General features: G+C 37.7%; 1 long non-coding RNA gene across 2 annotated transcripts; it reads right to left on the bottom strand.

Annotated features, from left to right (window-relative positions):
* Positions 1 to 2397: 2397 nt before the first annotated feature.
* LOC111770793 (uncharacterized) lies at positions 2398 to 27944 on the bottom strand. Of its 2 annotated transcripts, none has more exons than XR_002804202.2 (4): positions 27781 to 27944; positions 12174 to 12224; positions 6029 to 6115; positions 2398 to 5734 (listed from the first exon to the last, which is right to left on the bottom strand). It is a non-coding gene; the product is annotated as an uncharacterized lncRNA (long non-coding RNA). The 2 variants fall into 2 exon arrangements; XR_011432763.1 differs by lacking the exon at positions 27781 to 27944 and adding an exon at positions 13834 to 14026.

A 27944-nucleotide genomic window follows, 5' to 3' on the forward strand; every position in this document is an offset into this window, starting at 1 on the left:
CTGTGCATTCTTAACTCTTTTTCCCAAAAGTTGCTATGACAAATTTTATGGAGCACTTAAATAAAACAGTTTTCCAAGTGTGGTCCCAGGAACCCTGGGGATCCCCAAGATCCTCTCGATGAATCTCAAATTTCCTCCAATTTCATCTAAAGATCTGTGTGAAGTAAAACTTCTTTACATATTTCAACCCAAAAAGCATTGTAATAAATTAAATTAAAAAATAGAATTTATCTTCTATTAAGACAGACATTAAAAAGATTCATAAAAGATGTAAAATAATACCACTTTCTCACTTTTTATTTCTGAAAAACATAGTTCTTTTTCACAGAAATGTCATTTATGTAAAAAAGTCATTGCTTTTGATTAATTACTTTTGTTTATTACTGTTATTTGTAATATAGTACTAAATATTTTTTTAATTTCTCAATTTTACCTTTGAATACAGTAAATATCAATAGCTATAACCAACCCACACCAAAGCTCTTTGGATCTTCCATAACTTTTAAGAATGTAAAGGAGTCCTGAGATCAAAAAGTTTGAGAACTGCTGAAATATAGAAACTCCTTCTAGAACAAGCTCAGAAGGTCTGCTGAAGGATGAGAGGCCATGTGGAGTAGAGCCCTGTTATCCCAGCTGAGGCCATCCTCGATCAGCCAACCCCAGCTGGCACAACATTTGACAGAAGATGCATGATCAAGCCAGCCAAGAACAGACATGTCTGGCCTAGAAGAAAAGAACCACTCAGCCAAATTGTAAACTTCTAAGAAATAATAAAAAAATTTTTATTTTAAGCCACTAAGCATTGGGGTGGTTTGCCGTCCAGGATTATTTTGGCATTACATAACTGATTGCCCCCCCCCCCCACCGACTTCCTCAGAGAATTTACCATATATTTACAATGAGTTTCACACATTTACGCTGCATTACATGTTGTCTTATATTGTGAACTGAGTTTCTAAACTACTTGAGGGAATATAGGATGTCTTAGCTTTTCTTTTTTGGCTCAATAAATATTTAATTAATTCATACACCAGTTAGGAACCTGAAATTTCTAGACAAAGAAGGATTCTTTAAAATTGCTTATTTCATCCCTGCACTCTTTTTTTCCCGCTAATGTTTAAATAAAGAGAACTTCCCTTTTGAGGAATCAGTTTATCTTTCCTGTGTTTTTTCCTCCAAGGCTCAACCTCGATGAGCCCCAAAACTTAATGATCCCCAAACTCAATGAACGTGGAGAACTTACAATCATGCAAGTGTAGCTTGATCTGCCAGAAGAAAGTATTTTCAATTTAATAGCTTTCACATTCCTATCACTGAAATTCTAGAACTCTGTAATCTGCTTTCTCCATCACTTTTGTTATTACTATTACTTTGGAAACTGTTCAAAAGAAAAATGAGTCACTTTGCCTGAAAAGAGGTTGGATCCCGCTCTGTGGTAGATACACGATGCTGCCTCCCTAGGACATTCCCTAAATAACCAGTTGTCTTTTCCATTTGTTCCCTGAAACCTTGTGCTATGAGCAACCCAAGACAAACACGTGAAGCTTGTCTTCCAGACCCTCACATTTCCCTTTCTATCTCCCCTTCTCATTTCTGGTCACCTCTCTCCTCAACCCCCTAGGAATTCAAGGCCTTAATGTTTTTTCTGAATAACAAAAGCCCCATAATGCTAGAATGTTCTCCTTTCAAAATGCTCCATGCTCCAAAAATGACTCGGTTTTTTCCCCAAGTGAATGCTTACAAAAGTCATCATCCTTACCCAAAGTGCCCTTTATGTCACCTTCACGTCTGGAAGAAGAATTCCACTAAAATAATTAATGTGAAAGAGTGTTGGCTTAATCAATTAACTTGAACAAGAATTTGCATAAAGGGGACACTTGCTAATAAAATGACACAATGTTTAACGATACTTTTTGTGGCAGAGTCTGCTATCTGATCACCAAAATACGTTCTACTCTCCTTCCTGGGCACACTGACTATTTCTCATCCGGAGTTGCTTGGAAACTGCATGTTGAAGAACTTTTATTCTCCAGGTTCCCTGAGTGACTGTGTGGAGGAGGGATCCTTGCTAATCTGTTAGCTGTTATGTGCACAACACAAAACCTTTAGTTTTGTTTGAATTACAAAAATATTGGGCTTTATTTATTACATCAGTTATAGTTATCCTAAGAAATATACCATTCTTCATTCATAATGTGATTTATCATTTTCATGGCATTTTTTATCCATTCGTTCACAAACAGAGGTCACCAAACTTTTTCTGTACAAGACCAGACAGTAAAAATTTTAGGCATTGTGAGCCTACCACTTCTGTTGTGACCATCCATCACTGTCATTGTAGCATGAAACAAGCCACAAACAATACACAAACCAAAGGGACATGGCTGTATTCCAAAAAATCTTTATTGATAAAAAGAAGAAATAAGCTGGATTTGGCCACGAGTACACTTTGCAAACTCTTTTGATGATAAGTAAGCAAAAATCAAGCAGCTGTCCCTTCACTATAGAAACATTGCTTCCCAGTATCGGCCGGGGTTATCACTGTGGCTGCATTCAACAGGGTACTTGATTGGGGCTGGGCCTTCTGAGATAGCTTTGCACCCATATCCAGTGTCTCATCCATTGTGAGTGAAACATGTGAGGGCTGACTGAGCTCCAGCTTCATTACGTGATCCTGGACCCAAGGGGGCCACAATGGAAGCTGCAATCCATAGGAACTTAAAACACGTGAACTGTAAAGTGGTGTGTTGAGTGCGTTAATAGAAGCTTGTGCCAGGTAGAGTGTGGGGAACAAAGAGAGTGAAGAGTGGGAAGGAAAGCCCTGCAGAGACCTCATACTGGGAATGACATTTAGTTCTGTCACGAGTCCACTGAAGAGTGAAGTGCAATGTAATTGAATTTTTATTTCAGAAAAATCATTGGTACAGATTCAGAGAGATTGAAAATTGATAAAAGGGAAATGCAACTAATCAATTTGAAAGCTTTTGACAAGAGATATCGGCTAAGACAGTGGATGTGGAAAAGAAGACCAGAGAAGGAAATCATGATATATTTAAGACACAGAGACCAGTTAGATTCAAGAGGTAAGGGAAAGGACAGTAGAGTAGGGTCAAGCCCATGTACCCTGGCAAAAGGATTGTGCCACCGAACAAAAGGGAGAAGGAGCCAAGGATTGGCAAGGGTCAGGATTGGTAACAGGTAATCACTGAGCTTCAATTACCTTTTTTTGTAGAAAGCTGCAAAAGACAGTAGAATAATCTAATAACAGGGACTAGAGCAAAGACATACATTAATAATCTTCAGCATATAACATAGAAATAAATGAGTTAAACCAAGGAAAGTGTCATGAGAGGAGAGCCTTAAAGAAAGAACACTGACCAACAATCCCTACATAAAAAAGATGATTGATCTCCAGTCCGGTGGCGTAGTGGTAAAGTTCACATGCTCCATTTTGGCGGCCCAGGTTCGCAGGTTCGGATCCCAGGCACCGACCTAGCATTGCTTGTCAAGGCATCCCACATAAAATAGATGAATATTGGCACAGATGTTAGCTCAGCGGCAATCTTCCTCAAGCAAAAAAGAGGAAGATTGGCAACAGATGTTAGTTCAGGTCCAATCTTCCACACACACACATACACAAAAAATGGTGATTGAGGAGCATTAAAACATGACTGGAAACAAACAGAAAGATGAGTGGGAAAACCAAAAAAGCCACAGGAAGAAAAAGTTTCCAGATGAAGCAAGTATTCTCATTAGATTTGGAAGATCAAAAGATCATTGGCGACCTGGTCCAGCTAAAATTCAGCAGAGAGGGAAATGCACTTAGGGTAGGTAATAGTAAGTGAGGAAAGTGTATGTAGATAATCACCTTGAAGGATTTGGTCATGAAGCAAAGCAAAGGAAAAAGAGTTAGAAAAAGTTCGACGTGAAGGAAGAGTTATAATAGTAGTGGAGAGACTTGAGATTTGAGGAGGAACTATTGTCGAGGTTTTGGTAGAAAATAGAGAAGGAAGTCCTATTTTATGAAGCAAAATCTCTAAGGAAATAAGATGGGAGAGGATAAAGAGAAGGAGTGGAAAACTTAAGTAGAGGAACACCTCATCCCCCAATGAAGAATGTATTGGTGTGGAGGCTCAGAGTTTATGCTCTATCTCATCCCTGAAGAAGGACTTGAGGTCATCTGCCTGGAAGCATGTGAACTGTGAACTCCCGTGTCACACAAAGGACTTGCCCAAACATTGTGCTAAGAGACATGACTGAACTTTAGCCTGACTTCCATCCGCACCAGGCGGTTTTCCTAAAGGTAACCCCAGCCTTCGTGGTGAGTCTTTGCTCAGGAAAACACAATGCTGTCACACCAGAAAAAATTCATTGTCCCAACCCACTTTGCCAAACTATTTTCAATAATTCCCTCTCCTGGAATTTTTCTCCTTCCACATGGCCCCAAGTTCCTTTTTCCCCCTTTTGCACTTTCCCATAGTCCCTTTTTGTTCCCTATCAATTCTCCCTTTAAAAGTCTCCATCAACTTTCTCTTAGTTTGGGCTTAGTTGGCATTGAGCTCAGTCTATACTGGAGTCTTTTCCTCCTACTTCAGTAGTTTGAACACAATCAGTCTTGTCGCCTTTAGCAAGTGACTGTTTTTCTTTACCAAGGGTATATGGGAGTCATTGGAGAAGAAACTGGGGAAGGGCTCCATTATCCCCAACAATTATATCTCTAGACCACACTGTATTTCCCCTCCTAGGAGTGAGGAGTCTGAAAGCAAAATCACTTTGAACTTGGTGATTGAATTAGTTATCTATTGCTGCGTAACAAACGTCCCAAAACTTGGTGACTTAAACAGCAACAAACTTTTTTAGTTTCATAATTCTGTGGATCCTCTAGGCTTAGCTGGTTGGTTTATTCACTCTACTCATGATATTGACTGAAGTCACTTCTGCAGTGCATTCAACAGGGTGCTTGATTGGGACTGAACTTCTAAGATGGTTTTACTCTCAATATCTGGTGATTTATCTCTCGAGTGACTAGAAATTCTGGGAGCTGAGGGGCCTCAAGTTTCTTTATATGGTGCTGAATCCCAACAGGCCAACAGTGTCCCTTAAAACCTAAAAATCTGAGATCACACAGCTTTACCTTCTCTGTATTCGGCTGGTCAAAGCAAGTCACAGGGTCAGTCCAGATTCTATAGGAAGGGAGAATAGGCTCCCCACTCGAGGACTTAGTGGCATATGATCACAGATATGGGAGGAACTGGCAGCCATATTTGCAGACATCCTACCACAACAATTCACGTCTTTCCTACATACAACACTTTCTCACCTCCCTCCCAACACTTCTAAGACCTCTCTATGTATTAATCACCAAGAATTACGGAGTCCTCATGGGAAAATCCTACACTCAGATGGAGGAGAGCAAAAAGGATTGATCCAAGTTGGGAGTTTGTGGAAAGGCTTCAGCAAGAGAGAGCAAAGAATAAGATTGCTAGGGGAACAACCTTGAAATGTTTCACGTGACAGAACATAGGGTGAGTCCAGAATGAGTCATGAAAGCTGTGAGGTGGAGAAAGCATGGATAGACTTTTACATCCATCCTGTTTGATGAGATAAATCATCTCTTAAGTGGGGAAATATCCGAGGAAGGGCCCCCTTCCTTATCCTCTTCAATTATACCACAGGGCTTTGGTCCTAATCCAAAGGAGTGACGGTTTCCAGTAGAGTCATTTGCTGCAAGCTCCTGCTTGAAAAAAAAAAAAAACATTAAGAAGATGAAGTTCATCACATGCCTTTCAAAAAGGCAACTGCACAGACTGCAATAATAATTTCAGATGCTTGCTATGCCTCCAGCATCTGCGTTTCACAACTATTCAGGACATACATTTATAGCTTCAGGCATTTCCCACTGGGTTAGGAAATTCACTACTTTATAAAAGCAAATAAATCTACCACATTTGATATATGTGATGCAAGGACAATGTGGTGAGCAAGGTTTTCATATCTCAGTCCATTATCCGTCTCTAAAACAACTTACAAAGGAATAAAATCACAGCAAGATTGACATGAGGCAGTCTCATCAGTTGGTTTCCAAGGCAGGTTGGGTCTCCCGGACATTCTAAGGCTGAGAGATTCAGGGGGAAAGGAGAAAGATGAGGGGTTTATTTGCTGACACCAAAAAGAGACACCTTTTATTTTCTCCCCTTTCTCAGTGGGGTAATATAGTGTGAATGGGAAGTATGTTGGAGAAAGGGAGAATAAACTCACAGGAACTTCCAAAGAAAACCACTGGGAACATTTTGATCAATATCTCTAAAAAGCTTATTGCTGCATTTTACATCCTTGTCTTTCCCCTCCCACTCTAGATCTCTCCTAACCAGACCCGTAGAAGACCATTCCTAATGTCACAACGCTTGAAGACATTTTTCTCAAACTGATGGAGAGAAGTTGGAAGTTGACAGGAAAGGGATAAATAAAAGAGAAAGAAATAATAAATAAATAAAAATAATTCCTTTTCCATTATTTACTTTTTTCTTTTACTCTCTTTGTTAAAGAGACTTTTTAAAAGAATTTCAACTCATTTGAAACTAGTACTTCACTCTTAAGTCAAACCATGTATAAAACCAGCTCAGGTATGAGACCACACCCAGCGGGCACCAAGCAACACTAGCAACACCACCATGAATGGATGACTGAGAAAACTTATTTTTCAGTTCTTTTTGTCCTCCGGCTGTGTCCCATGTGTCACACGAAGGATGTAGAAACCCAGCTGGGTTGTAGAAACAACTGGGATGCTTAAAACCCAACTGAAAAAGCCTATCTATAGAATTATGCATCAACAGAATATATTTTTATCTTCATTTGTTTCATTTTATTTTTAATTTTTAGAATTTTAATTGATCAAGATCCAATTCTTAGTTGAATTTTGTTTTATAATTATGTAAACTATTTACATGACTCCAGATGACTGGTTGTTGGCAGAATTTAGTTCTGTCCAGGAATTGAGATCCTACTTTCTTGCTGGCTGTCATTTGGGGGCCACTCTCAGCTCCAAGAGACCATCACCATTTCCTGCCATGTAGCCCTCTCCACAGCATGGAAGGTTGCTCCCTCAAGGCCAACAGAATAGCTTTGTTTTAAAAGGCATTATAAATACGTGCTTTTCCTCAAGATTTTTTAGAAGTCACCCTTTCTTTATAGTACTTGTGAGTTATATATTTATTCCATGTTTAATTTTAAAAAGGATTTGTAATAACCTAAAAAATCTGTAGTATAAAAAAAATAGGATGAGGAAATTGAGGCAAAAATAAAATAAATATAAAGGGAATAATGGTATATTTGCCAGGGATCTGCAGAGAAATGGAACCAATAGGGTGTGTATATAAGTAGAGATTTATTTCAAAGAATTGGCTCACATGATTATGCAAAATGGCAAGTCCAAAATCTGAGGTGTGGCCCCACAGGCTGAAGACAAATGTTGCAGTTCAAGTCCAAAGGCCGTCTGCTGGCAGAGTTCCCTCTGGCTTGGGGAAGATTAGTCTTTTTTCTATTCAGGTCTTCAACTGATTGACTGAGGCCCACCCACATTATGGAGGGCAATCTGCTTTATTCAAAGTTCACCAATTTAAATGTAAATCTCATTCAAAAACACTCTCACAGAAACATCTGGAATAATATTTGACCACATATCTGGGCATTGTGGCCCAGCCAAGTTGATATGTAAAATTAACCATTACAAATGGCCAAGGTTAAAGTTATAGCTCAAACTACATAATGTAAAATCTTATTTATATAGCTAGTCTACAATTATACTCTAAGTTTCCTTGCTAACAAAGCAGGGGATGAAACTGAAGTTCCCCCAGAAAAACCTTTTTCTAATAGGGAAACCTAAGGGAAATTTCCCCTACGTGTCCTCATAAAAAGGGGACAATGTGGTCCAGGGAGCAACATCCCAATCAGCTTCCCTAAGCAAATTCAATGGCATGGTTCCAACGCATAAATTCCATAAAAGTAATTTTATGAGCAAACAAAAAATGTGGTTTAATTCAGCATCATCTAGGAATGAAATTTAGAATATTTCCAGAAATACGTGGATTACAAATTCTTTCGTAAGTTCTCCATGAATATTATTACCCCAAACTATTTTTTTAATAAAAATTACATAGCAGGGAATTTTAAATTATGTTCTCCGGCTAGAACCTGAAGTTCATATGGCATGTGGGCACGTAGGCAATAGCTGATCGTTACACTTTTATGGGCCCGTAGGGAGACTGACATCCCCTTATTAAAATGAGGAGCCCAACCAAGACTGGGGCTTGAATAGACTCTCATCCAACTACTACATGGAGTTGATCCAAGGTAGCAACTCTGGACAGAGCCAACATTTTACTTAGTTCTGGGGCTGCTGCAAACACAGGTAAATGAGTAACGGAGGCCCAAAAGTTCTCCATCACAGACTATGGATACAAGTATTTTAATACAGAAAATGTTGTGAACAGGTGTTACAAATCACCAGAGCACCCATTTATAATGTCAGTAAAACATTTATATAATAATGACTATTACGTCCAGAATTTCAGCTATGTCCGCCTTCTAGTGACTATAGTGAATCCAGAAAACCTTGTTATACATAGATTTTTCTCTAGTGCTACTAAGAAGACAGGAAGTAAGAAAAATTGATCATTTAGAGTGGTCCAGGGTTGAAGATTGTCAAGGTACCATGACAGATTTACCATAAATTTCATGAATAGTAGGAAAGAAAAATGAAACCAAGAGAAGGATGTTAGATCTGGAGAACACAGCAGAGCCAAGAAATTGACAATCATAGAGAGAGTTGAAGAACAGGCAAGAAGGGAGTGAGAAAATTGGAACCATGAAATAAAGGGCCCTTGTGTTAAAGTAAGGAAATTCCAGCTTTCAATTTCATAAGAGACTCAGTTTCACTTAGTCAGAATTTCCAAGGTGTGGTAACAAATTAATTGCTGACATGAAATGAAGAGAAGTCTTTAGAGTAGAAAAGATTGGGAACTGTAAGCCTCGAATTGTGGAAGACTCAATGTCCATTAAACCAACTCGTACTCGATTATCTCAAAAGAACTTCAGCATTAGCTGAACTTCAACGATTTGCTAATATTTCCTGTTCACTGTGTAAGCTGCTTAGTTGAACAGATTGGTTGGAAAACAATAGGATGAAAATGAGTTAGTAATAATCCATTTTGTCAAGTTAATTGAACTCCGCATGTTAGAGACTTTCTCATCAGCACTGATGACTAATGATTGAAAAGGGAGAAGAAGAAAAGCTAGGTGAGGGAAAATGGGAACTTCAGCTTACAGTGTGGCCCAGTTGACTAGTTTTGAGACAATATTCACACACTGTTAGTAAATGGAAAAGACAAGTGGTGGAGAAAGCGGCTAAAATTTCACAGAAAATCACTTCCAACAGAAATATCATTTTAGATTGCTCATCTTCTAAATGAATGTTTTGCTCACAATCATCATTTTTAACAGAAAGTCTACTTTCCATTGTGGTTACTAATGCATCTGAGTACCTTGTACATTCTTCTCCAGTGTCTATAAAAGGTCGGTGGAGAAGTAAATCACTGTTTTAATACACTGTTGTGGGTTGAATTGTCTTCCCCAGGAATCCATATGTTGGGGCCCTGGCCCACAGTTCTTCAGAATGTCACTTTGTTTGGAGTTAGAGTTGTTACAGATGTAATTAGTTAAGATCAGGTCATCCTGGAGTAAGATGGGCCCCTAATACAATTCAACTGGTGTCCTTTTGAAAAGGGAAAATTTGGACAGAGACATGCATACAGGGAGAATGCCACGTGTACATGAAGGCAGAGATTGGGGTGATGTGTCTACAAGCCAAGGAATACCAAAGATTGCAACAAACCACGAGAAGATAGGAAAGAGACATGGAACATATTCTTCCTTACAGCCCTCAGAGGAGGGTGACTCTGCTGACACCTTGATCTTGGACTTCTAGCTTCCAGAACTATGAGGCAATAAATTTCCCTTGTTCAAGCCACCCAGTTTGTCGTATTTTGTTATGGAAGCCCTAGCAAACTAATACACACACTACTGGGTAACTATTTTAGATATAGGGTGGGTTAAAAATTCTGTTCATGAGGTTAATACCTATAAGTTAAATAAAATCCCTAAACTAAATCAAGTTTGACAGACAGAGGCAAGAGAAGGACACTTCTCTGTTTCTCATGGACACACGACAAGTGGAGAAAATTGCTAATGCAAGGAATGGCAGTCTTGTGTGCTTTTTCTTCAGCTCAGACTTCAAGTATCTTCATTTGCTAACTCTCCTGCATTTATTCCAAGATCAGCAAAGAGAGGTGGATTGTTGCCCTTGTTCAGAGACTTTGCGTTTCACCCAGCAAAGTATATGCTGTAAGTTTCCAATTAAAAGATTGCTACGGTACCGATAAGCTAAAATTCCTTTACCTCTGTGGTCCATCTCTTCACTGAGGTATTGCTGAAGGAACGAGAAGCTGTGCCACGGCAGGTTATGGAAGACAAGGGACTAACAAACATCGCTATCCCCATTTTATACATGGGAGAGCCCATGCTTAAAGACAAAGTATTCTACTCAATCTCTTACAGCTAATAAATAAAAGGCATAATCTAAATGCGGAAGACTGAAGAGAGAGTAGTTCATTCAAATTATGAATGGGCTTGTATTCTATGCTGAGTTGAGACTTTATCCTCAGTAATTTGAGGAGATAGTAAATGACTTTCCATGCGGAGGAAGGGTCTCATGATATTTGTATTTTAGATACTCTATTTACAGAGTAATGGGGAAGGTGATTGAAGGAGTTTAAGACTGGCAACCAGAGACCCCCATAATATCATTGCAGTAATCTCATGGTGAGTGGTATTGGCTGGACAAAGGTAGTGGCAGTGGAAAGGAAGGAAAAGTTGAGATACACATCTGTGAGGTGGAATGGGCTCTTGAGACATTGGCTGAAGAAGAGGGAAAATAATCTATGAAGAATACCAGGTTCCTGGCTTGGACAACTGTGTTTGATGTGGCGTTATCACCAAGTATGGAATGTAGAAGCTGAGGGTCAGTTTGGTGAGGATGTCTGAGAGGTCTGTGAAGCATTCTTCCAATAAGCCCTGGAACATACTGTGTGAAGCTATATTTTCATAATACAGTGGATGTGTATTGTGTCAAGTGGGCTGGACCTCCACTTCCCAGATTATCTTCTCCACGTGATTCTTATGAGTGTGGGCCACAAGAAGAATCTTACATAAGATTTTTAAGACAGAAGTGAAGCAGCAAGCAGACTTTTACTCTGCACAGGTTGGAGCTGGACATGAGATGCTGTAGCTATACACCCATGTTCTGTCTGCTGCTCATTTTGATGGCAGCATCCAGTGTTTGAGCATGCATAATCTCTTGCTCCTGCTCTAGCCCCTTCAGCATTGCGTCTCTGACTCTTGGGCCAGATGAATGATAAAGGGCACTGGCTTCTTCTACAAGACACCCCATTATCAAAGAAGGAGGTTTAGAGGCAGTAAGACACGAATACAAGTTCCAGTCTGTCTTCATGAGTCTACTCATCTCATAGGTTCCAGTTTGTCCTCATAGGTTCTAGCTCTGCCTTTCACATTACGGCTTGTCTATCCTTCCTTTCTCGAATGCCTGCTCTGATTACTTCAGGCTGCAGCACCAGATATAGAAGAATTCTCCCATATCCATTGAACCAGCTCCCAAAATTGCATAAGGTCAAATCTCTATAGAAAAATCCCTAGTGGTTCTGCTTCCCTGGTTAAGTCCTGATGGACATGACATGTGTAGGTTTTATAGATTGCCATCTTTCACAGCTTTGAATTCATAGGCCAAACCTCTAGACACTTTGGCCCCCAGGACAAAAGGTCAGAAGTTTTCAGGTCCCACCAGCCTAGAGCACCATTGTTCAGTTTTACCATTAAGCCAGTGACCCATCTCCTCAAGCTGAGAAACTATGTGTACAACGGATAGACAATTCAAAGCAAGAGTTGCCGAACATTCTCTATAAAGGACCAGATAGTAAATATTTTAGGATTTGTAGCTCATAACATCTTTACCACCACAACTCAGCTCCATTGCTGAGCAAAAGCAGCCTTAGACAACACATAAGTGAAAGAATATGGCTGTGTCTCAATAAAACTTTACTTACAAAAACAAAGTATTTGTTGGATTTGGTCCATGGGCCATGGTTTGCCAGCACCTGATTTAGACAAAATAATACAAGTTCTTTATCATAAAGGTGAACTTAGACAAGTCATCAACACATTTAACATTGAGAAAAAATTAAAGTCAGGGTCAGATGGCCTCCGATGTAATCACAGCTCTGCCACTCTCTGATGCTCCAGTTCCTCATTTTAAATGGAGACAAGAAGGTAAGTGCAGTATTGTAAAATATGTCCACAAATTCTTTGACATGCCTCCTTTCAAAAGGTGGCATCTAATTCTCTTTCTTCTGAATGTGGAATGGACATAGTGACTCATTCCAAGTGAATAGAATGTTGCAGAAGAGGCGTTTACATAATTTCCAAGGCTAAATTAGAAAAAGATGATTCAGCTTCAACACAGCTCTCTCTTGAGTTACACACTCTTAAAACCCAACCACCAAGCTATGAGGAAACCAAGCAGCCACACAAAAAGGTCACATGTAGGTGTTCTGACCATACTCCCAGCCAACAGCCAGCATCATCTGCCAGACATGCAAATGAGCAAGCCATCAGATGATTCTAGTCTCCAGCCTTTGGGCTGGTCCAGTTGATACCAAGTGAAACAGAAATATTTGTCTCCACAAACCCCACCTAAATTGCAGAAGCTTAAGCAAAATAAATGTTGTCCTTGTTTTAAGCTACTAAGTTTTTGGGTGATTTGTTATGTAGCAATAGATTCCTGGAATATAGGAATGCCCAGAAACTCCTCAGTTATTACCATAAGAGAACTTTGTAGGAATCTCCCAAACCTCTTGACCTGCTGACTTGGATCTTTGTACCATGCACAAGTATGTGTATTCAGTTGAACATTGAAGAGAGCTTCTCAATAATCCAAAAAGAGGACAGATAAGGCAACCAAGAATACTCTCAAAAGCCACGGAGAGGACTTAAGAGGCAGAACCCATGACCTTACCTGGCATTTGGCCAAAACTCTAGGGTTAACACTTCTAACTCTTTCAAAAGCAATGTCATGGGACTTCTGAGGACCAACCTAGATCAGGACTAGAGCTGGCCAAACCATCTTCATGTGAAATGGAACACCACTGCAAACTAAGGCCAGTGAATTTTGAACTAGAAAGTTTAGCCTTCAATTTCTTTTGGCCAGAGTGCTTTTCAACAGAAGTGTAAATCAAATAATAAAAGCTGGCTTCTAAAAGACCTGAATAGCTACAAGTCGGTTATAATTGGTTCACTTAAGGCTCATTCTCAAGTTCAAGATAATAAGATAGAGTCTGGGACTTGGGGAAACAGAATGTCTACACTTTTGATCTGAATATTTGGATAGAAGACCCCTATGTTTGTGGTAACTCTTTCACACGCATGGAGATAATACTGAGAGTGAAAGAAAAGAGAGAAAGCATAAACCTAGAAATGTGAGTTTGTAGTTTGATGCAATGAAGTGTGAATGCAGGTGTGAGAAGGAAGGATAATGGTTGCCTGAGAGAGTAGATGGGAGTGAATATAAACACTGAAATTAAAGGATAAGCTTTAAAGAGAATGGAATATGAGAAAATGCTTCAACTTTATTTTTTTGCAGCACCTTTTTCCTTTTCCAAAACTACATGCTCTGGTGACACTGACCTACTTACTCTTTCTCTAACTTACCATTCTGTCCCAAAATGTCGTAACTGTGCCACTGTAGGATCTTTTCCTGGAATGTCATCAGAGCATGTTTTGAAATGGGAACAACTTCGGTCATGCAGTCCTCGATTTGGAGGTCACATCTGCCTCTAGCTAACTGCGTAAACTTGAGCCTTTGCTATTTATGACCATTAATTTCAAGACCTGTAAAATGGGGATAAAATATCCACCCATGTAGTAGTTATGCGGTTCAAGTAAGACAATATTTATGAAACATTTACCACAATCTCATAGGATGACATCTAGAGCAAGTTCAGTAAAGGACAATTTCCCCAGAACCCCTAATTTCCTCCTCCGTGACGCCTACTTATGTTTTGCAATCCTGATGCAGTGTCCTCTCCTCTGTGCAGTCCTTGTCAAGGCCCCCAAGCAAAGCTTAGCTTCTTTCTCCAGGCTGTCACAGCATTTTAGCCACATTGGATTGGCTTAATATGATTATGGTCTGTCTATCTCACATAGATTTGGGACTGTATTAATTCCTTGTGTGTTTTGTACCTTCATGATGATAGTTTAGAGCTTTTTGTTTTGTAATAAAGGCATTTATAAACATGCCATTTATAAAAATTAGTATGTGCCATTTGAGAGAATTGAAATGTGGATTACTTAGCATTTAGAAATGTGTCAGTTTGCCTTACAGAGGCCATCTCTCCCCACTCCATCTGGCTCCCACTTGCCCAACTGTCACCATTATTGGATTTGTGGAGGCACTCTGATCTTCCTTATGACCTTGCTTCTCATGTTTTCTCAAGTCAGATCTTTTTTTATGTAAACCTATAACCTTATTAACGAAATACAACCAATGGATGCTATAAAGTACTCTTGAAATGTGTAAATCAACACATTATATATTGTCCAAAGGGGTGATACTAATTGCAAAGGACGGAAAAACCATGGTTTGTTCAACTTTACTTTTAGAAATGCATTTTTCTCCCAGGTAAAGTGTTATGTTCAAGAAGAGATTAAACTCTGATCCCTTACCTCAATCTACATGTTCTCAAACTATTAAATTTCTAGAACTAATAATTATAATACAGCTAACAACCATTGAGTATTTAATATGGCACAAGCACCAAACTAAGAACCTTTTATATGTCATCTCATTTTTATTGCTGTGACAAACTTAAGAGAGAGAGATTATCATTATGTCACTTTCACTAATAGTAACTAACAATTAGACAATTTAACTAACATTAGACTAATTTGAATTTTATCAGGGTGGTTTGAATACATCTACGTGTTGGCAGAATTAGCCACCACCTGGAGCTTATGATATTTGCATTATTACCTCTTCTAGTATTTGGGTAAGCATGTCAAAGACCTATGCTAAAACTTTACTGGCCATCAGTAAAGTGAATTTGGTTATCTGATTGTCTTCTCTCATCATAGAATTCATATGAATGGGAAAACAGATAAATACATTTCATTAGAAAATTGAAAGGAGAGAAAGAAAGTCAGGAAAAGTTCAGGAATGGATGGTTCTTACTACAAGCACTAAAGTGGAGGGAGCTAGGCAGACACAGGGCTACATGAGTACACACAACTTTGTGAGCAGATGACACATTAAAGAAAAACTGAGACCATCCTGGTAGTCATACTTACTGCATTTACCAAAACTGCAGACATCTAAGATCTACAACAAGCTAGAGTTGCCCTTACTCCGCTGACTTTGATGTAATAAGCAGAAAACTGATCTGAGGTAGCCTTTCCAAATTACTTATATTTACTATAAGACTATTCCAACATATCAAAAATTCTTCAAAATAAAATAATTTAATCTTTGTAGACCAAATATTCTCATCGATACACATCTCACCCCAGCACATATATTCCTTTAGGGTACAGATAAAGACATCTAGGTAGGTGCCTGATATGGTCCACTAGTCTCTGAAGGGAAGAATTGGAGTCACTTTTGCAATCCATCAAACATAATTGATTCTTTCTCCTTGGCACCTTCCTGGGCCATTATCATGGATTCTATCCAATAGGAAATATTTCATTAGAGCAAACTCCAAAAACTTGACGTTACAGAGAGAGGACAGCAGAGAGAGACCATACTGTGCTGCAGAGGAAGCAATCACATGGAGAAATGGAAGGTAAAATTCTCATACTCCCATTCCATGACTATTTCCTTGGGAATTTTGCTTTCATACCCTTGATAAGATTGCCTGTATGCAAATTATAAAACACCAATATGCTGTTACCGGATATGATTAGTACATCAGTTGGTTTGACGACTCCATTAAAACTGGCCGTAGGTTTTATAGCTATGCAAATTAAGCATCTCTAATATATTGATGGTGTTAAGTTTAGTGGTGTTGATTAGTTCTGTGGCAAGAACTAGACTTAGAATCAGAATTCACATATTCAAACACCATATAATTTTGCCATGAGGCACTATGATGTAGCAAAAGATATCCTGTTTGAGACCAAACAGTCCTAAATTCAAATATAGCCTCTGATATCTACAAGATACACCAAAATAATTAACCTCTTTTCACCTTATTTTCCACACATTTAAACTGAGTAAAAATAAATAAATAAATAGATAAATAAATAAATAAACTAAGAGTAGTAATATTTTCCCTGCAATACTATTTTGAGAATTAGAGATAAATGCTGTAAAATGCATGATGTACATGGTGGGCACAATAAAAAATTCTTAATATTATTAAAATAGGAAAAATATAATAGAGATGTTGGGTTTGGAACGATTAACAAAATTTATAAACCCCTAAAAAGACTAATCTTTTAAAAGGAAGAGAGGAAGGGAGGGAGACGGGGGAGGAAGAAAACATCAACAATCAATTGGCAATATTAGAAATGAATGTAGAGACACTACAGATCCTACACACATGAAAAGGTTAATAAGGAGATATTTTGAACAGCTTTATGTTCAAAATAATTCAATAAAATCTACAACTGAGAGAACACAGACAAATTCCTTGAAAAACACAATCTCCCAAAATTGATAGAAAAAGCAAGAGAAAATTTAAATAGCACTAAAGTAGTTGAAGTCATCATTTAAAACCATCCCACAAAGCCACAAAGCTTCAGATCAAGATGGCTTCACTGATGAATCCTATGAAACATTTATTATCAGTCTTGAATAAACTCTTTTAGGATATAAAGGATGAGGGAATCCTAACTGATGTTATGAGGCCAACATAACCCTAATACCAAAACCTAATGAGGACATTACAAGAAAAGAAATTACAGAACAATTTCTCTCATAAACATAGATGCAGATATTCTTAACAAAATGTTAGTAACCTCAACCAGCAATAAAGGGATAATATATCATAACCAAGCATTCAAGATTGACTTTACATTTGTAATTCAGTCAATGTAATTGATTAACAGAATAGAGGAGAAAAATCATATGAATATCTCAATACATGCAAAAAAAGTTCTTGACAGAATTCAATGTCAATTGGTGATAAAAAAAAATATCTCTTGGCAAACTAGAACTACAAGGGAGCTAACTCAGTCTTAGACATTCCAGAAAAAATCTACAGTTAACATAGTACTTAATGGTAACATATTGAACACTTTTACAAGATCAAGTATGTCAATTTTTCCACTTTTATTTAATGTCATTCCAGAGGTCCTAACCAAGGAAATAAGGCTGTAAAAAGGCAGTGAGGTCATAAATATTGTAAAGAAGGAAATAAAAATATATCCAGAGACTATGTAATTGTATACAGAGCAAATCTTAAGGTATATTTTGATAGTCAAAAAATCCCTTATGTCAAATTAATTCTAAGCTAAGGAGCAAGGAAAATTCCATTTATTGTCAGTATACTTTGTCAGTTACCATATCCATCAGAAAATTATAGGTTGTATTTGACCATTACCTCCACATAGAAGAAGAACATCAATTCCAGAACAAAACATATACATACTGGGTACCTACTATCGAAATTGGTTCTTACCCTAAAGGAGTTTTCAGTCTTATCAAATCCAAGACTGAGTATGAAACTTAGATCACACATATTTTACAAGTAAATTCACAATTAATTAGTATGCATGGTGGTCCTGCCAGTCATGAGCCACAACTTACTGGTCAGCCCCCACTGTTATCACCACACATAGATCAATTGGTCCCATGGCCATTTTCTAGCCAGATGGGATACTAAGTAAATCTGAGAGGAGATAAATCTTGGATAGGGCAGAGTCCTAGAGAATTTGTCACCCAACACAAGGCAAAGAACAAACTATCATTCAGATTAACTTTAGATAATCTTCCAAGAAAATAGATTTAATATGGCCCTTTTATTACTTCCACTTTATAGAGGATGGCAGAATCCCAAAACTATTTACAATTTCAGGAGTCAGGAATTAAAGACGTGGGACCACAGCTGTACAGCCTGTGCAGGGTTTAATGCTATTCTTACCCCACGCCACAGGTCAAGTTCCAGGGAAACAGACTGAGGAAGGGATTTGAGTGCAGGTGGTTAATTAAGGAGGGCCTTTGGGAACACCTGTAAAGGAGTGGAAGAAGCAAGATTGAGCAGAGGGAGAACTTGAATTGTGACGTGGTTGCAACAGAGACTATCGATTGTGCCTTGAGGAGCTCTAAAGCTGGTTGGCCCTTTAATGATTGGCAAAGGAGACCAGGCTTTGCACCTTCACAACAACTGGTCATTGGATGTGGACTCCCACTTCTTGAGGTGCCTAACTGAAACCATGGGCAACGTTCTTGCCTGCGGCTCCTGTGGATGAACTCAGCTGTGAGCTGTCTCCTTGCAGCAGGAGAATGAGTGCCCCAGGTACTGAAGGGGGAACCCTGGCTGTGTATGACAGCATCCGTACACCCCATGGTAAATCACCATGAAATCCTGGAACAGGGATCCGCATGCTTTTACTGAGGGCAGCAAAGAAGTGGGGACTTGGGGAGCTGCATCTCACACCGAAGCCAGTGGATAGAGAGAAGAACTAGAGTTGCTCCCAAGCAGAAATGAGCAAACAGCGGGCTGTTTTGGCACCTGCTTCTAAAAAGGAGCAGAGGTATGGAACCGGTCCAGTTCCAAGAGGGAAACTTGGTCCCAATCAGTTGACAAATGGATGTATGCAGAGCTCCCACACCTGTGACAGGGGAGTGAGGACTTGAATAGTTAAGTACTGTTCCTGCCTCCCATTTATGGTCCAGATTGTGCTTCCTAATAGACGGACAGGTCATGGAAAAGCCATGGTGATGAGGCTGCAGCCACTACAAGTGGTGGTGTCGGAAATTACTAAACGCAAACAAACCAGTAACAACGGTTATTTCAGTAAGCAGAACTGGAGAGACAGAAGATATATTTTCACTCCTTTCTTTTTATAATTTCACGGGTACTTGAATTATAAGTGATTTTTACTTCTTTTGTGTGTGTGTCTTGTCTATATTTTTAAAATACGGTAATTGAATTAGTATTACCAGAGTCAGCAAAACATAACATGAGAAAGGCAATACCAGTGTATCATTTCCACCCAACTGCCATTCTTTTTTATTTCTTCTTCTTCTTCTCCCCAAAGCCGCCCAGTACATAGCTGTATATTCTAGCTGTAGGTCCTTCTGGTTGTGCTACGTGGGATACCACCTCAGCATGCCCTGATGAGCAATGCTAGGTCAGTGCCCAGGATCCGAACCAGAGAAATCCTGGGCCAGTGAAGCAGAGTGCACATCAACTTAACCACTCAGCCACAGGCCGGCTCCCCAACTGCCGTTATACCATACAAAATTCTCTGCTGAGCTCAACCAGTATTTGGGCCATCTAAATTTTTTACCTTGCTTTCTTTCTATTTATTTTTATTATTATAATTACTATACTCATATAATGTATAATGTAATACATATTATATAATATATAGCATAATATATTTTATACGTAGATACAATATTTTATCATTAAAATATATAATTATTTTATATGCTGTTATGTATTATAAAATTATTATTTACTGTTCTCCTTTTATTATTGCATCCTATTTGGTCACTTTCCTTTGGTTTGATCTATAATAACCCTTGCAGGTTTCAATGTCTTACATCCTAAGATGTATGCATTTGGGGATGAGTTAGATAAGCTAGTTTCTCTAGGAAATGAGATTTTGGTCTGGATAAATTGAAAGTTGCTTCATCTCACATGGAAAGAAACTCCAGAAAAAAAATTGAAACCACTCTAAAAAATTGCAAGCCATGCCTTTGGCAGGGAATTTTTTGTTCTGTGTAGCCATCTAGAGCCCTCTTGGGTGAGCCAGAAGACTTGGAAATGTTCAGATAAGTCAAGGTCAGTGTGACCCTTCATGTACTCAATTCTTGAGAAAATTGCTGGCTTAAAAAATCCAGGAACGTTTTGTAGAAAGCCAGGCAAGTGGCTGCAAACAACAGGAAAAATAATTACTATCCCAAAACTAAAATTAGACTAACAAGCTGGAGAAAATCATTTGCTGCTCCAGAAATCTGCAAAAGGACACAATGGCAGCATAGATTTATGATGATTTTACCAATTAACTGAAATGCCTCGCATGTGATCATTATTTTGAACATGTTGATAGTTTTCAATTTAATTTCTCTGTATTATCTATCAGGTTGTTCAAGCATTTTCCTTAAATGAAAACTAGTTGTAAAAAGCACCCAAAATATTATGATCATGCACAAACACACACACACAGTTCTTTATGTCATATGAACAAAATTTGGTCCCGCAAGGTTGTAGAAATAGGTGAGCTAAAGCATATAGAGTGATAAAAACTGAAGAGATTGGAAAAATTGGAGTCAGCTTCCTGAAGCAGTGCGTGTTCAGTTGATTTCTGAGGAAGCAATGAAATTTGAGGAAGGAATTGGGGTGATGTAGGTGAGATCCAGGGAGGAGATTTAAAAATATTTTTATAACTTAAAGAGAAATGGTCAAATTATGTTGTATAACATATAAGAGCATGGCGTTGAAGCCAGGGAAGCGTGAATTTACAGCCCAACTTCCCACTTACTATGTGTAGAATTTATGGGCTCTCTCTGAGCCTCAGTTTACTTCTCTGTAAACTGGGGATTAACTATTGCCTTGCCCATAGAATTGTATGTGTAATAAATGAGATAAAAATGAAAAGCAACTAGCTATGACTTATCGCTGTTATATAAACATAATAAATGAGTTTTTATTATGCTAGGTAATTTTCATTATGATCATTGAAAGTAAAAAGTCTAAGCAGGATGTTGCTTTTCACCTCTCTGCTAATATTTTTCATTAAGCCTGTAATTCACATATAATACATAACACGTTTTCCTCCCCAGGGCAAACCTTAGCATTTTACTGCTTCCTTTAACCTTCCTTTTGTTTCTCCTACTCCCAACAAGACAATATACTCTTCTCCCTAAAGATGATCAAACTCTGATAGGATAAGTCAGCAAAAATTCAGCACCAGCCACTAGCCTGATGTATTTTGTGGTTTCTAAGAGGAAAATTAACAGAAATACTTGTTCTGGTCACGCTATAGCTCCCAGGGCTGAGATGGAGCCAGTAAGGGTCCATGTGCTATGGTCCTCAGCCACGGCTCTGCCAATCCTAAAAAAAGGGTGTGTTCATATTGGCTAATTCATTCATACGTTTCAAAAAAAGGAACACATATTTATTGAACACTCACTATATGCCAGGGCACTGGGAGGTGCAGATGATAAAAAATATATATATGAGTAAAACACAATCCCTGTTTTCAAAGCGATGTATGGCCCAAGTTTTGGACAGGAATGTGTTTTCAACATGCTACATTAACCAGTCATTTTGACTTTATGTTGCACACACGGTTTTGTTCCACTCAACGTGAATCAATTTTCATTAATAAAAGTGAATTGCAGTATATGATGAGGATTTTTAGGCTGCTTAATTTTAAAATGGCTTATGATGAGGATTTTTAGGCTGGTTAGTTTTAAAACTACAGATGAGATTCAGGCTCCAAGTGATGAGGATTTTTAGGCTGCTTAATTTTAAAATGGCTTATGATGAGGATTTTTAGGCTGGTTAGTTTTAAAACTACAGATGAGATTCAGGCTCCAAGGAGTGGAATTTGTTTGCCCCTTTGTTGGGAAACATTTACATTTCTAAGGGAAACCTCTATCTGTGAAAATGCCTCCCTCTCTGTGCCAGGAAGAAGGGGGGATGGTCTTATCTCTAGAAGCTCTTAGTCAATGCCAGAGGCAAGAACTTAAGTTGGTTACTGTCTGGCAACCTCATGTAACTGACCCCCACCCCCCCCCCCCCCCCCCCCCACAAATCCTCCTTTGTCTTTAGCCGAGGATAAAATTCAAGCGGTGACTTCTGACACTTACTCAATCCGGTTTGATTCTTATCTAAAAGTTGTTGGACCGCCAAATGGCCAGACCATACGGGCACTGATACCATTTTAACTTTTTTACATATTCTTTGTCTTGTAAAGAGATAACTCACATACCTATGCCTTAAATTTAGCCCTAACCCTCAACTCCGGGCAGCAACAGGAGCTCTGCCTGCCCATGGGTCCTGTCCCCATGCCAGCGGGGGCAGCAGAAGCGGCGGCAGCAGAAGCTCTGACTGCCCATGGGTCCTGTCCCCATGCTGTTCTATACTATTCTCTAAATAAAAGAGCACTACTGCCAGATCTTAAGAGTCTAAAGAAATCTTTCTTTCCACTCCTCGGCTCACCGACCCCGCATCAGTATATATTATGAAATTTAAAACCAAATTTCTATTTTTAATGTTTACACTAGCCATCTTAAATATTTTGTGGAAACAAGTTAAACTAGTAATTCAATATCTCTATTGAATCAAATGGGTTTATGAATTCATTGAAATTTATATAATCATAGAATTAATTGAAAATTAATAGAAAAGACTACTTTCCAAACACCCAGATAGTTTCAGAGGTGAATTTTTTCAAATGCTTAATATATAATGCTTGTGTTATTCAAACTATTCCTTATCTTAAAAAAAGAAAAAAATCTTTATATATAGCTATACTAATAACAAAATTCTATATATCACAAAATGTCACTAATGAGTACTAAGTATAATATTTGTAAATAGAATCATGCAGTAAAACATAATTTATCATATTTATAAAATCAAAGAAGAAAAATTATATGGTCTCTTAAGAGGTACTCAAAACTTAATTTGTAAAATTTAGCTTCCAGTTTTGATTATTTTTTTTAAAACTCAGAATAGAAATAGATGAATATTTATTTAATGTAGAAAATATATTTACATGTTTATGTATATGTAGATAAAATAAGCAAAAGTCACATCTAATGGTGAAATTAAAAGCATAGCTATTCAGTTCAGTCACAAGCAAAGATGCCTATAATTTCCATAATCATTTAACATTTTTTTGTAAGTATCAGTCAATGAAATATAGTATTAAAATAAATAGATGTGAAAGTATTAAAAGAGAAGAAGAAAACACCACTGCAATTATTACAGGCAATGTAATTATGTATCTAGAATCCCCAATTGGAAACCAATGAAAAACAGTAAGCTCAGAAAGGTGATGGATTGTAAAATCAAAATATGTATAAATCAATAGTCTTTTAGAGTGCCCCAGTCTCTTGAGATCTAGTTAATATGAGCCATTTTAGGCACCGTGGAAGTTCAAAACCTCAAGATTTCTTTTTAATTTCCAGGAGGCTTGTGTTCTCATAATCACATTTGGCTCCTGGCTCCCAATTTTGCGTGTTCTGTATCTCTTCCCTTACAATATCATTTTGCTTGAGTTAGAAAATCATTTTAAATAATAATTATATAGGCTTTAAAATGGAAATACGTGCAGAAACAGAATTCATGAATTTATTCATTTTTCATCCATGCTAAAATCAAGTAACATTTATAAACTTGTTCAATAAAAAAGAAAAATGTATTCTGTCCTCATTTTTTGATTATTTATTGAAGAGCAAACAGTATAACATTTTAAATTGAAATAGCATGTCCCATATTCCTTATTCAGTAGAGTGATTATTTCATAAGTTTTAAATTTATTGAAAGAAAGAAAATTGTCAACTCTATTAAAGAAATAGTTTGCTACTAGAATCTCCAGAAGACAAAATTTCCCTTTTATCTGTCTTGAAAATTCTCACTGCAGATGTGAGAAATATTTGAATTAAACATTTAAACTACAAATGATATGATCATAATTTCATGAGCACATTAGTATTAACTTGCATGTTGCAAAGCTCTGTGTTTTTTCATTTTTAGTTCATTTCAATTATCTTAATAAACTGCTATGGCTATCTCAGTATTCCTTGAGAAGCTGTCACTATTTTAAATTACTAAAACTGTCTTTAAATGTCTTCTACAAAACACAGGACAGAGATTCATTCTTGGGAAAAATATTTTCTAGAAAAAAATTAAAAGTGCTTAAAAATAAAAATTTTAAATAAAATAAAATAAATAAAAAATAAAAATTTAAAGTACTTCTTACAGAAGAAATAATTTTGAGTAGCTCTTTGAAAAAAGTTTCTCAGTGATTTAACCAGCAAAATATTTGAAAATAAAGCTACGTAATTTTTAAACATAATGCTTTTTAATAATACATGAATCTTCTCTCAAGACACTCTTTCTAGATATTATTGATTGATTCTGTGTGCCTGAGACCAACCCTACATGCCTTGATTTGAACACGTTCCTCAAGCTAGTTAATCAGTCACTACAGAGGACGGAAATACAAATGAGGAAGAGAAAAGGGCTGATATTTACTGACCACTCACTTACCACTTGGGCTTCTACTAAGTCCTTTCACAGTGTAATTTTATCCACATTGTCACAGAGAAGACACTGAGCTTTAAGCAATTTGGATGAGATCAAGAGAATCCACTGCACAAACAGGAGCCTCTTAGCCATGGGGACAAATTCTTTCCGATGCACTACTCGTGTTGCCTTTGCATTTTCCATCTTTCACAGCAGAAAAACTGGCCACTTATTCTACTCACAAAAGAAGAAAGAGGTATATCACTGTGTATTTTTCTCTTATCTTTTTAGGCATAATTTATGTCCAATAAAATGCCCGGCTTGAAGACGTGGAAGCAACCTAAGTGCCCATCAACAGACAAATGGATAAAGAAGATGTGGTACATATATACAATGGAATACTACTCAGCTGCAAAACAGAACAAAATCATTCCTTTTGCAATAACATGGATGGACCTTGAGAGAATTATGTTAAGTGAAATAAGCCAGCGAGAGAAAGATAATCTGTGTATGACTCCACTCATATGAGGAATTTAAAACTATGGACCAAGAACAGTTTAGTGGATAGCAGGGGAAAGGTGGGGTGGAGGGTGGGCACAAAGGGTGAAGTGGTGCACCTACAACATGACTGACAAACATTAATGTACAATTGAAATTTCACAAGATTGTAACCTATCAATAACTCAATAAAAAAATAATAAAAAAGAAAAAAAATGCCCGGCTTGCAACTGTACAATTCAATTAATTTTGACAAATGTTTTCATCCACATAACCACCACCCAATGAAGATATAGAACATTTCCATCACCCCAGAAAGTTCCTTTCCTGCCCTTTTCCAGCCTATCCCATCCCCACTACCTCAGCGACAACCACTATTTTGATACAAAGGGAGCCATACAGTATGTTCTCTTTTGTGTCTGCCTTCTTTCACTCAACATCAAGTCTTGAAATGCCTCCATGTTGTTCCACGCATCAGTAACTGGTTCTTTTTGTTACTGAGTGTTACTTCACTGTATAACCATACCTCAGCTTGTTTATTCACTAGTTGACGGATATTTGGATTTTCTTCTGTTTGGGGCTATGCTGAATACAACATCTATGAATATTCCTATATAAATCTTCTTGGATTATGTTTTCATTTCTGTTGTATAAATACATAGGAGAGGAATTTCTGGGTCATATGATAGATATCTGTTTAGTTTTATGAGAAACTGCCAAACTATTGTCCAAAATGTTTGTACCATTTTATTTTCCTGCCAACATGTATGTGTTCCTGTTGTTCCACATTCTTGCCCACAGTACTATCAGCCTTTTTTAATTTTAGCCATTCTAGTGGGTGTTAAGTGCTATCTCATTGTGGTCTTCAGGAAAACACACTTCCCTGAAAACCAACGAAGTGATTACCTCTCCATGAGTTTATTGGCCATTCACTATCTTCTCTTGTGAAGATATTGGTCTCTTTGGTTTTCCGTTTGTTATAAATTAGGTTCCTTTTATTATCAAGATTTAGGAATTTTAAAAACATTCTTTACACAAGTCCTTTGTTAGATATGTGTATTTTGAGTATTTTGCCCAATCTATAGCTTGTCCATTCATTTTCTTAATAATGTCTTTGATACATAGAATTTTCATTTTTATAAATCTAACTTGCAGTTTTATTCTAGTATGGTTTTTTTCTTCTTACATATTATTTAAGGAGTTTTTATCTCTCCCATGATTGTGAAGATATCCTGTAAGGTTTTCTAATGTTTTTAAAAGTTCTGTAGGTTTGGCTTTAATTTTTGTTTCATGATCCATCCCAAATTAATTTCTGTGATCCATTATCTTTAATATCCCAAATCTCACTTATTTGCCCTTGAAGATTAAGAAAACCTGCCACATTGTTGAGTCGAGTAATTTCCCTTACTGTAAAGTAAGACTCACATATAACCATACTGAAAAGGAGAGACGAGCATAACTACAGTCTCCTGACATCAAAACGATCCAAGGGCAGGATCGTCTCGTGTTAGACCCTGCTTATCTGCCTCCAAACAGAACTCCCTTCCACCATACACACCACTTGTCCTAGGACCTTTGTCCTCTCATCTTTTACTTTATTCTGTTTCTGATAGTTGTTTTTTTTCTCCTTTTCCCAAGGAAAAAAATTTCAAAATATACCATGTTTTACAAAGAAGATAACCATGTAAAATCACCTTCAGAAAGATGTATTTTAGGTGTGTGTTCAATCGGTAATAAATATTCATATCCTGGGTAAGCAGAAAACTGTTTCACTCCTCTGACAGCTTCTTAGCCCAAAACCTGTGAGTCTTCCTTAACTCTTCCTTCTTCCTCAACCACGCATTTAGGGTTGCCAGGTAAAATACAGGTCACCCAGTTACTTTTGAATTTCAGTTAAACAAAGAATAATTTTTTACTACATGATCCAACTATTGCTTGGAACATGCTTATACTAAAAAATTATTTGTTGTTTATCTGAAAGTCAAATGTAACTGGACATCCTGTATTTTTATTTGTTAAATTTGGCAACCTTACCCACATCTAATTCCTCACCAAACCCTCTTTATCCTACTTCCTCAATATTTCCTGAATTAAGTCCATTTCTTTCTATCTCTACTACCCCTACTCCTGAAAAGGACACTACATTTATACCCAGATTACTTTAATAACCTCCTAACTGGCTCCCAATTTCTAATCTAAACACTTTTCACTCTTTGTTAAAGCCATAAAGATTCTTTTAAACACAAACATGATGATATCACCCCTTCAATTGTTCCCATTGCTTTTAAGATAAAGTCTAAACTCCTAAACTTGGCTTTCACTGCTACGTCTTATCTGTCCAGCTTATCTCTAAGCAACCATGATCTTCTACTCTCCATACACTCCAGCCATTTTGGAAAAATTTTTCATCTCTTAAAAAAACTAAACTCTGCCCTTTGGTTCTATTATTCACACATGAATTTTCTTCTTTCTAGAGCATTCTTCCAGCCCATAACGTAAGTCTCTCTAGCCTTTTCTGCTGGACCTTGGTCTATTGGCCCTCACATATATTCTTTTCCCTTCCCCAGCTCTGCTCGGATTCAACTGCCCATACCAAGGTTTTAATCACCTCTTATTCACCCTGTTGGTAAAGGAGGGATTCCCACCATCCGCTTATGGGACGGCTGAACACCCAAGACTCGACACCAGACACATGAGATTGACAGTAACATTAGTCACATATACTCACAGCCTGGGGCCCGAGGACACTGCACAGGGCCACACATATTTTCACTCAGGACCAGAGTGAACAACCAGGGTCTATGGGAGGCAGGCTTTGTAATATCAAGAGGATGGGTGCCCCCTGGTTACCACAGGAGCATGGGATTTGTTCGTTGAATTTTTATGTGGGCT

The sequence above is a fragment of the Equus caballus genome, chromosome 26 (assembly GCF_041296265.1).
Source record: "Equus caballus isolate H_3958 breed thoroughbred chromosome 26, TB-T2T, whole genome shotgun sequence".
Classification (NCBI taxonomy): domain Eukaryota; kingdom Metazoa; phylum Chordata; class Mammalia; order Perissodactyla; family Equidae; genus Equus; species Equus caballus.